The sequence below is a fragment of the Lissotriton vulgaris genome, chromosome 6 (genome assembly GCF_964263255.1).
Source record: "Lissotriton vulgaris chromosome 6, aLisVul1.2, whole genome shotgun sequence".
Classification (NCBI taxonomy): Eukaryota; Metazoa; Chordata; class Amphibia; order Caudata; family Salamandridae; genus Lissotriton; species Lissotriton vulgaris.
The window spans coordinates 1,784,425,784-1,784,437,803 of record NC_141694.1 but is presented as its reverse complement, the minus strand read 5'-3'; positions in this window follow the sequence as shown (position 1 = coordinate 1,784,437,803).

Here is a 12,020-nt window from a genome sequence, read left to right as displayed (position 1 = left end):
ACCTGGTGTTGATCTAGTACGAGCACTCTCATACCTCATTCATGCACCATTTACCAACGCATTTAGTGACTCAATCACCTATAATACAACCAAACAGGGTTGGCCATAAACATGTGTTGCGGGACAAACCCAAGTCCTGTTTCCTCTTGGAACCTTTCTGTCACAACTCTCTGTCGTGAATCTAGGACCTTAGATTAGGTACTTCTGTAAGCCCCACTGTCACAAATTTCCTCAAGGTTCCGGGACTCAAAACTTTCTTCTTAATTCAACTGGAAACTTCTCAGTCACTTGCTTCTGGACTCACTGTCCCATTTCAGATCTTTTCCTTTAAGCTTTGAAGTCACCACACTTACAGCAATTATTGTGTACATTCTCAGTCCTGAGCACAGGTTTTAGACACTACTTTATTCACCGACCCAGTCTAGAACTCACTGTTCCTGTTTCGGAGTCTCTAGACCCCACGCCACTATTCCGGACTCCTTCACTTCTCCTTGACATCGTTTGCCCTCTCTTGTTAAGATGCTAGAATTTTTGTCCTTTGAGAAACTTTCACTTCAAAAGATGGATTCGTCCATCCTTGCTGTAAATCTTGGAACCTTTGTCCCAAATACAGGCTTTCAGACTTTGCTTCCGTTGTGGACTTCTTGTCCAAACTCTGACAGTTCCCGTCGTGGACTTTCAGTCCAAACACTCACTTGGAACTTTTGTCCCCGTTGTGGACTTACCGTCCAGAGTCACACGTGGATCCTCTCTCCTCTTTGTGAACTCACCATCCCGAGTCTCACCTGGAACCTCTGTCCCCGTTGTGGACTTACCGTCCAAAGACTCCCATGGGACCAGGACCTTTGTCCCCGTTAGAACTTACTATCCAGAGTCTCACTTGGGACCTCTGTCCTCGATGTAGACCTTCCGTCGAGACTCTCACCTGGGACCTTTGTCCCGGTTGTGAACATTTTGTTCATCTTGCAAACTTGACTCTGCTTGCAAGACCACTGTCCATGCTCTGTTTTTTTTTTACAGGCTCTTTGACCAGCTTCTAATTGTGTAGAACTTTATTACTGTTCTAGATCCTCTGAACAGCCTCTGCTCCTTAACTGATTCGTGCTTCTCTTTGTTGTTCCTGGACGCACAGTACTTATTTTTTTTATCTACTTCTGTCAGACTAGACTTCTTTTGCCCCAGTTACACTCATAGTGGCTTCACCAAACACAGAACATTTTCTTATGCTTGCTCACTGACACGTTTCATATACTCTGCCAAAATATTAATGAATTCTGAAAATAACCACTATGGCACTGTTGTGAAGAAAACAAATTAAACAGTCTTAAAACGCTGTCCTAAAATGCTGATAAAAGTGTACAGTACTGCCATGTTGAAAGAAACTTTTTCCGTCTCTCCTTTGCCCTTTTTAGAACCTTCTCATGGTTCAGCAGGTACTGAAATTCACCTTCTTCTCTTCCAGTCCAGAGACATTTTTCTGTCCCCACCCACTCTTGGGTTCTTCGGGTTCTTTGTCACCTCTCCTTTGTTATTTTTTTTATAGAACATTTGCCTCCTTAGACGACACCTTGAATCTACAGTGTATCTCTTCTTCTCAAATTAGGACTCTGCCTCTTTTGCCTTGCAGCTTGTTTTTTCCACACTACCCCGACTTGCTTTCAACATTTTCCCAAATGCCACTTCAAATTCTTCAGTTGCACACCTCTGCACCATGAGATTTCTTTTTAACAAATTATATATTTTTTTCGTTTTGACTTGATTATTCTGTTTTCCATCTGCTTCATATGTCTAGGGGCTCCTCTCTGTCAAACACTGGAATTGCCAATTGTCACTTTCCAAAATATCCAATTAAAAATTTGCAAACATTCGTGACAAGAATTTTCAATTCTATTAAGGACTAGGAGGCGAGGATTATGCTTAGTCTCATTTCTTTACTGACACATAGCAGCCAATCACATTACAGTAAAGAAAAAACAGCAATAGGGCAACCATAGAGTACACCCATAGTATATAAACAGTCTCAGAGGTAACCACTTCCTCTTTCTTTGTCCAAAATCCAGAAGGAAGAACTAATTAACATCAGGAAACCAAGGAAAAAGTCATTCGAAAGGACCAAAATCCGAACGTGGAGGCGGAGGAACTTCCAAAAGCCACAGGAACAGAAGCAGGCCAACGAGGAGAAGAAACTCGCAGTAGAACGTCCACAAGGGCGGAGCCGGAGGAACCTCACTTGGGATCAGAGCCTGAAAAGAGACACAAAGCCGAAATACACATCCTGTGTAATCATGAGCAAATAAAGGGTGGGTAGAGAAAAAATCAAAGCCTTCATCACATTTCAGTAGGAAAGATCCATGAAGCATGGCATAGTAACAATATAATAGATACATGCATATACAACGGGTGGGATAATCCTCGCCTCCTAGTCCTTAATAGAATTGAAAATTCTTGTCACGAATGTTTGCAAATTTTTAATTCTATGTCAGGACAGGAGGCTCCGATTATGCTTGTTTAAAGCTGATCCACCACCACAGAAGCAACACTATCGATAGGCTTAAAGTAAAAAGTCTTAAACACAGAAGCAGATGACCAATCTGCAGCCTTCATGATATCAAACAGAGTAACACCCATGGAATAAGCTTTGGACGCCATCGCTCCACGTGCAGAGTGTGCGCCAAACACAGAAACATCAATTCCAGCTTCAGACATTAGTCCCCGCACCCAGCGCGCTAAGGTAGCTGGAGAGACAGGGCGAAAAGGCTTTTGTAATGCAATCAGCAGTTGACCCTGCATGTCTGAACGCAAAGAAGCGGTACTCACCTCATAGTCCTTCAGGCATTGAACCACACAAAGGTTGGGGTGAGAAGGGAAAGCAGGATAAAAAATTGAAGGTGTATTAGATTTGGTGCGTCTGGAGAGACGAAAGGAAACTCCTTCAGGAGTGAAGGTGCGACCCGCCAGATCCAAAGCGTGTACGTCCGACACGCGCTTACATGAAACCAAACATAGCAACATAGTCAATTTAGCAGATAGTTGCTTGCGAGATAAGGAAGTATTGGAAGGCCATGCCTCCAAAAATCTGAGGACAACTGAAACATCCCACAAGGTAACATACTTAGGAGTGGGAGGTTTCGCAAAACGAACTCCTTTAAGTAACCTGGAAACAAAAGGATGTTCACCCGCGGGTTTCCCATCTATGTGGGCATGACCTGCCGAGATAGCCGACCGGAAACCGTTGATAGTCGAATAGGCCAGACCAGAGGTGGCTAAGGAGGCCAAGAAATTAACAATCATGCTGATATCTGCTGAAACGGGATCAACTTGTTGTTGTGAACACCAATCACACCAACGCTTCCAAGACCCCTTATACCGTTTGTGAGTATTGGGAGCCCATGCTTCACCAAGGAGCTTGGAAGCGTCGCTTGAAAGGCCTGGGAGCGACCAGCGATCCCCGAGATCCTCCACGCGAGAAGGGGGAGGGAGCCTGAGAGGATCAGGGGATGAGGACTTCCGAGAGGGTCCAACAGGAGATTCCACAATGAGGGAAGGAGAAACGGTGGAGCCGAACACATTTCTAGAAGGACCGGAAACCACGCTTGAGCCCTCCAGAGAGGGGCAATCAGAATCAGATCCGTCTGAAATCGTTTGGAGTAGGCCAATACCCTGGGAATCATTAGAAACGGAGGGAATGCATAGCAGAGGGTCGATGGCCACTGCTGGAGAAAGGCATCCGTGGCCAGAGCCTGAGGGTCCGGTCTCCAACTGTAAAAATGCGGAAGTTGCGCATTGAGGCGTGAGGCAAAGAGATCTAGTTGGCAAGGACCCCAACGCCGATGGAGAGCACGGAAGACCCTCGGATGCAGCCTCCAATCGCTGTAATCCCGGAGATGTCTGGAGTGCCAATCCGCTATCTGATTGTGGCATCCCGGAAGGTACTCCGCAATAACAGTGATCTTCTTCTGCAGACAGAAGTGCCAAAAATCTTTGGCGATCTCCGCTAGGATCCTGGACCTGGTCCCGCCTAGTTTGTTCACATAGCGGACTGCCGATATATTGTCCATCCGGAGAAGGACACAACAACTGGTCTGCAGGGGGGAAAAACATTTGATCGCAAAGGAACCCGCTAGGAGTTCCAGACAGTTGATATGAAGCTTCAATTCCTGAGGGGACCAACGACCCCCGGTCGAGACCGAGCCGCAACGGGCTCCCCAGCCCCACCGACTGGCATCGGATTCTATCACTAGATCCGGGGACACACCGAAGAGGGCTCGGCCGTTCCAGGCCTCCATGTGGTCCAACCACCACTGCATCTCCCACCGGACCTCCTCCGTAAGAGGAATCTGATCGGAATATCCGAGGCCTTTCCTGAGATGAAGAATTTTCAAGCGCTGCATTGCCCTGTAATGCAGGGGACCCGGAAAAATCGCTTGAATGGATGACGCCAGCAGACCGACTACACGTGCCAACGACCTTAACGACACAGTCGGTCTGGAAATAACAGACGTCAACTCTCTCTTGATATACCGCATCTTTTGGTTGGGCAAGAGAAGTTGACAAGTTACCGAGTCGATCTGGAAGCCCAGGAAATCGATACGCTGGGCTGGAACCAATACCGATTTCTGGACATTGATTAGAAAACCCAGAGACTGTAAAAGAGTGATGGACAATTCCAGATGTTGAAGAAGTTTGAGTGGACAATCCACCATAAGGAGGATATCGTCCAGATAAATAATCAACCTGACACCCAGCGACCGAAGATGCTCCACAACTGGTCTCAACAGTTTCGTGAAGCACCATGGTGCCGACGAAAGACCGAACGGGAGAACCTGATACTCGTACCAGACTCCCTGCCAGAGGAACTGGAGAAAACGGCGATGTGGTTTGTAAATCGGAACCGCGAGATAAGCATCTTTGAGGTCCAGTCTGACCATCCAATCCCCTTCTCGAAGGAGATCCCTCAACAGATGGATGCCCTCCATCTTGAAATGTCGATAAACGACTCCGCCGTTGAAGTCTTTCAGGTTGAGAACAAGACGAGCACCGCCCCCTTTTTTCTCGACCAGAAAGACAGAACTGGCAAACCCTTTCGGATGACGGGTGGTTGGAATCACCGCTCCTTTTTGAGAAGAGAGTCTATCTCCTCGGAGAGACAAACCTGATCCTGAAGAGAAAAACGCAGACAAGGAGGGGGAGAAGTCTGATGCATCGGGCGATAGAATTCTATTCTGAACCCCTGAACAGTTTGTAACACCCAAGCATCGCCGGAGAGCATGCGCCAATTCTGCAGGAAAAACTGAATGCGACCCCCCAACATCACATCGCATGCATGAATCAGGCTCACCTGTAGAGTGGGAATCTTGGTACTGTCCCTGATGACCACCGGAACGTCCTTTGCCGTACTGGCCTTTTCCTTTCCTGGAAGGATAGAAGTTGGCTCTCGATGAATAACCTGCGTCGTAGGAGCCTCTGTGTTGAGAGGAATTGCCTCTCTGGGACTGATTGGCAGAGCCACGGCCGAACGAGCGTCCCCTACCTCGTCCGGCCTTTCCAAAAACCGGACGCATGGCTCGCCGTAAGGAGGCCTGCGCCTTGTCGATGCCACTGAAGGTGGAAACAAAGCGCGTAAGTTCTTTAAGGAATGGTTGACCAAACAGGAGGCCGTCCGCCTCAGGGCCCGACTCAGAAGTGGCCAATTCAGAGAGTCTAGGGTCTAGCTTTAACAAAATGGACCTGCGACGTTCCGCAGACATTGCACAATTTGCATTACCCAAGTGGCAAATCGCCCGTTGCGCCCATTCGATCATCTCCTTAGGGTTCACCAGGGCAGAAGCTTCTTGTGCTCTGAAACCAAGGTCCAAAATCTTAGTGAGAGGCCCAAGCAGGTCTAACATTTTATCTTGACAAGACCGCCAAGATCTATCAAGGCCCTTCTTCGGGTCCTTGGCATATTTTTTCAAATACGTGACCATCATGGGGTCAACTTCCGGTGTCTCGGCCAAGTGAGCAGACAAATCAGGCCTCGGGCACTCTGAGCGCAACCGGGCACGAACGGAAGCCTCAAAAGGTTGACGGATATGCGCCTCAATGTAGGCCGCTACAGCTGGAGAGGGCACCCATGAGGAAGAATTTGGATGGAATATGTCTGTAGGCTCGAAGTTGAGCACCGAAGGACACTCGGGAGCGTCAACAAAATGTTCTTTACAGACCCGTTTTGTAGGTGGAGGAGAAACATGGTCAGAAGATGCTGAAGATAGCACATTGTCTGAATCAGCCTCATGAAGACCAGCAGTTGAGGGTGGCGCAGCTGCCAAACTTTTTGCCAGACGCTGAAAGTCAGTCTTGTGAGGGTTAACAGGCGACTTCGCCGTCTTCTTGGAAGCAGGCAACCAGCCCTGCTGTTGAGCATAGAGACTTAGATGACGTTTCAAAGGGTTAATAGCACGTACTAGTGCTTTGTTAACGGACTGTTGAACACCCTTATCCAATTGTTCAACTAAGTCCTGTTCCAAGGAGCCTTCCTCCTCATCAGCATAGTAGTAGTCGTCTTCCACGTCATCAAAATATTCAGCCATTCTACACCAAGGTAGAGGTAAAAGCCCACAAGACGACTAGAAATATGGAGTGTTGGAAACACCAGTCAAGGGGGAGTGTATAACCCCAAAGCAGGCTTAAACGCAGGAAAAACCTGCCTTGGTAGCAATTAGAACGTGGAGGGAGCCAAAGCCTGCACCAAACAACACTCTAGGCAGAGCCTATGCCAAGAAAAAACACTACCGAAGTCCTGAAAGACCTCAGCGTCGGACGGGGTTAACTGCACTGACAGGCCGTGGGCAAACGTCAACAAACGCCGTCGTTAAACCAGCTGAAGAGAAAACAGCCGGAAATGGGACAGCGCGCATGCGCGACTGTCGCCTGCCAGTGAGAACCGTCGAAGAGCGCTCGCGCTCTCAAAACAAACGGAACCCCTGCTCCCGCTCCACAAACAGCGCGCGAGCAGCTAGGAAGCGCTCGGCGACTCAACGGAGGTGAGACACACGCTCCGGTAAACAAATTAAATTGCACGCTGGAAGCGGCGAAAAGACGCGAATAAACAACAACGGAGCCCAAGCCCCAGACGCGCGACACACAGCGCAATGTCAAAGCACAAAGCGGCAATAATCAACAAGGCACAATAACAGTATAACGCCAAGCAATGAAATATCAAGTAAGTAAGATAATGCACTTAACTGGCTGCGGAGCAGCAAAGAAAGAGGAAGTGGTTACCTCTGAGACTGTTTATATACTATGGGTGTACTCTATGGTTGCCCTATTGCTGTTTTTTCTTTACTGTAATGTGATTGGCTGCTATGTGTCAGTAAAGAAATGAGACTAAGCATAATCGGAGCCTCCTGTCCTGACATAGAATTGCATTTCTCTAACAAAACTCATAGTTACTGTGATCCCAAACATCGTGTGAAGCTTCACTTTGCTTAGTTCATGACAACACTGCCAGATAAAATGCTTCCACAAACCACTAGATGTCGCTGTAGACACATAATTCCCAAACTTACAGCTTTTAACAGGAATACACTTGCTGTAATGAATGTGAACGCTTTCTCCGTTCCAAGTCTCTGCGCAGAAAGAGCATGTTAATCAAAATTCCACACAATGCAGATGGGTGCAGGCTCACTAAAGATGTGGTACTATTACTTAAAAACAAACGCTCGCTCACCTTTAGTTTAGACACAGAAACTAAGGAAAGGCAGTAACGGGTGCATCGGAGCAAATGGAATTCCTTTGGGGCACTGAATGCGCCGGTTTTATCTTCTTGAGGTCCTTTTGATTTCGCTCAGTGTCATTTTGTTCTGGAGACTACGGAAACAATTCAACAAAATGCCTGCTCGACGTTACGTCATGACGTGTTAAATTCTGCCATGGGTCAGAGGTTGAAGGAGCTGAGCAGTCTACGTGAACAAAGATCAGAAAGCATGCATACCGAACTGGCACCTCCTCACCACTTCATTAGTACTGACGAACATTCCAACACGTCATCAATGAGAGGATGGCAGCGCAGGGAAAGGATCTCTCGACTGAATGACAGTAAGTCGCATAACTTCCCTTTTAGTCAAACAGTCCGTTAGTCTCACCAACGCCGAATAGCCTCGCACATAGCCGCTTTAAAAATGATTTCCCTCACATTTAAGCTTGTCACAGTGAAAGCTTGCCTCAGATGCGCATATCATAAAACAAACATTTTAATGTTTCATACATCTGCTTGCTTTAAGTTAACAATATCTCTGGTTATAAATGCGTCAAAACACCATTGGAAATAGCTTTTCTGACATGTAAGATTGGAGTGTGTCATCAACAGCAGCTGTCATTAACTCACATTACATTCGTTTTTTTTTTTTTTTTTACAGCAGATGAAGTTGACAGTTTCTTTTCAATAAGAGATTTTCTTTGGGATTACAGTTTCCTTAACTCAAGGTTCTCGCTGTGGTAAAACGATTTTTTCTTAGATTTCTCTGTCACATGTGATAGTGATTTTCACGCGTTTCTGAGGATTAACCTGAGAATGAATCTGCAGCTTCTCTTGATAATATTCTTTGTAACCTGCTGCTAATTTCTTCAGACTCTCTTGTGTACGCCGGTTTTACGCTTTTCCTCTTGTTTCTTGCCGCAGTTAGGGGGGTTCTTTTGGTGAGGTACTACTCTGGTCTTCTTGGTCTTCTACTTTGGTCTGCCTCTGGTCTGGTCAGCTCCAAACGTCGCCAAAATGTTGTAAATAGGAATAAGTAGGCAGCAGGATACGTCTTCTTGTAGTTAGATGTATTTATTAAGTTACAAGATAAGTTAAGACACAGAGCAGAGAAACCCCACAGCTGACCAGACCAACTGCCAGGGCTGGAATCCTCAACACTGACAGAGAATGAGAGAACACTAAGAAAGGACTAAGACTACAGACAACCACATTACATGAAGAAACAATGTACAACATACAGGTATGCATAAGGAGAGTGTGAACGGAAGGTGGTCCCTACCTTGCATAAACCGATGCTTCCCTCAAGGTCCCGAGACTCCCGGACCGATCCGACGGCGTCCCTGGCCCACCCGGACACCATTGTTTTCTTCCTCATTGCAGGACCCAATCCGGAAGGACCGGAAACCGGAAGGATTCCTGAGTGACCCCGGAAGTCCCACCCACTACCCAACGACGGATGAAAGAAAAGGAGGAAACGACGGCGGCGGTGTGTGCAGAGAGTTCGACTCGTGGCAGAAGACGGACGGCGACACCCCTGTAGAGCGGAACGAAGAAGGAGAAGACGACGAGGTCTGGACAGAGGACTGGTGGAGTCCTGTGGAGGACGCTGGAGAGCGGCCGTAGCTCGATGGAGAGCTACGGCGGGACCATGTTTATTTATAGCATTTGTAAAGCGCTTCTGCAACCCTACGGGCATCCTGGCGCTGTGCACATATTGCTGAATGAATACTGTGCATCAGAGGAGGGGAGGATAGTATTAAAGTTCTGGTGAGATTAAGCTTTGGGGAAGAGCCATGTTTTCACCTTTTTTCGGAAGGCCATCAATTTGTCTGTTTTCCTGATGTCGATAGGCATTTTATTCCACAGATGGGCTGCGGCTATGCTGAAGGCTCTGCCACCATAAGTGGTTTTCCTGATCCTGGGTATGCTTATAAGATTGGAGGATGAGGATCGGAGGGACCGTGTGGGTTTATACCATTTGAATTTCTTTTGAAGTGGTCGGGGGCCCATCCCGTGTACTGCCCTAAAGACAATGCAGAGGGATTTAAAGCAGATCCTTTGATGTACAGGTAACCAGTGAAGGTCGGCCAGAGCGAGGGTGGTAGAGGATCTTCGCTCTCCGGAGAGTGCCAGCTTTGCTGCTGCCGCCTGGATGCTTTGCAGTCTGGAGATCAAATAGGCCGGGGATTCCAGAAGCAGAGCATTACAGTAATCCAGGCGGCTGAGAATGGTGCTCCTAACTATGGTGGCTCTGACCTGTGCTGGTAAGAGGGGTAGCAGCTTTCGCAGTCCTCTCATTAAAGCAAAGCAGCTACTCACCTGCTTATTAACATTGGTCTCTAGACTCAGACTGTCGTTAAAGCTGACTCCGAGATTCTTCACTGATTTCACTGGGGTTAATGATTCCCCTGAGTCCAAGGGCCAGAAATCGATGGGTAGACTTCTGGTGATTCTGCCGACTGCGCAGTGCATTATTTCCGTTTTATCACTATTGAATTGTAGTGAATTCTGGTTTAGCCAGAGTGTCATTTCTGCCATACAGGTATGGAAAGTCTCGAGTGAGTTGGCCTGGGCACCATCTAGGGAACCATCAAGTCCTGCCGGGGCTCACAGTTGGCCGCCATCTTGTGTGAGGAGGCTCACTAGGCGAGCGGTCTAGCGCTCGGAGCCTCACACCAACTGCAGGAGATTCAAGTCCTGCCGGGGCTCACAGTTGGCCGCCATCTTGTGTGAGGAGGCTCACTAGGCGAGCGGTCTAGCGCTCGGAGCCTCACACCAACCATCTGCCCTATAAAAGCCATTATATCTCGGCCCCCCAACTGTTAGGACGCTCGAAATTGACCAGAGCGAGTCTTTGTGAATTATGCTATGTGTTAGAGGCAATTTGCGCACTTCGCGCTTTTTAATGTCATTTTACCGTTTTTTGCTGCTAATAACAATTTTCGTTGTGCAGGTACTTCTGGGGCTGCCCGCTGGGCGTTTTCTGCGCTGCACTCCCGCCCCCTCTTCTTCACTCGGTCCTGCAGGAGATTCAAGTCCTGCCGGGGCTCACAGTTGGCCGCCATCTTGTGTGAGGAGGCTCACTAGGCGAGCGGTCTAGCGCTCGGAGCCTCACACCAACCATCTGCCCTATAAAATGGCGCCCCCTTACAGGGAGCGCAGCGGACGGGCGCAGCGGGCACGCCGTTCGCGCGCCGAAGTCACGCCTAAGTCCAGCCCGTCTGCGCCCGTCCGCAGCCGGACAGGCCCAGGGGTCAGGGACGCCGCTACCGTTATTTCCTACTCCCCTTCTGCCCTCATGCACTTACATTCCGCCGCTAGCCCTCTACCGCTGGACATCTGGATGCGGATGACTTCTCTTGGAATCGCAGGTAACCTTCCCCCTCACTTGGGCCCGGTCACTCCTTCCTCTTCACCTACCACCTCCGAGTCACAGATTCGTTTACTTTATTTAAACACTCGTTCTTTTGTCAGACATCAAACTGACATTTTTCACCTACTTATGACTGAGAGGCCTGACGTCTTTCTACTTTCTGAGACCTGGCTCACTGACGACTCCCTCCCGCACATCCTGGCAGCGTTACCTCCAGACTATTACCTGCTAAACACCAACAGCCCAGGGGGCCGTCCCGGGGGGGGGGGTCACAGCGGTAATGCGTAAGAACCTTAAGGTTATTGCTTCCACATCTATGATTCTTCCTGAAGTAGACAACCTGGTTCTTAGCCTTGGGACTGAGGCAGGTGCAGTCACCCTTATGGTACTCTACCGCCCCCCCCAGCCTATGTCCTCCTTTCCCATATCTTTCATTGAACAGCTTGCCAGTCTAGCCACTTCCTCCCCACGCATAGCCATTGTCGGGGACTTCAACTACTGGTTCCAGCATAAGGATGCTGGCCCTCATGCCACCGAATTGTTCGAAGGTCTCTTGAGCCTGAACTTTAGCCAATTAGTCACCTCTCCCACTCACAGTGGCGGTCACATACTCGACCATATCTGGGTCCATGGGGTTAAGTCCACCAGCCCGCTTATCACACCTTGTGTGTGGTCTGATCATTTTCTAATTGATACTACCATCTCGGTGGCTGACTACCATCTCGGTGGCTGGCCAGATCAGGATCCCCTTGCGGGAGGGTGGCATGGCTCGTAAGTGGAAGGCTGTTGATTCCTCCAAATTGTTATCTCATCTGTCTCACACACGTCCCCCTATCCTCAACGACATTGACATCAACGAGCTAGATGGCCAGGTTTCCGACTGGCTCGTGTCTGCCAGCGACATCTTTG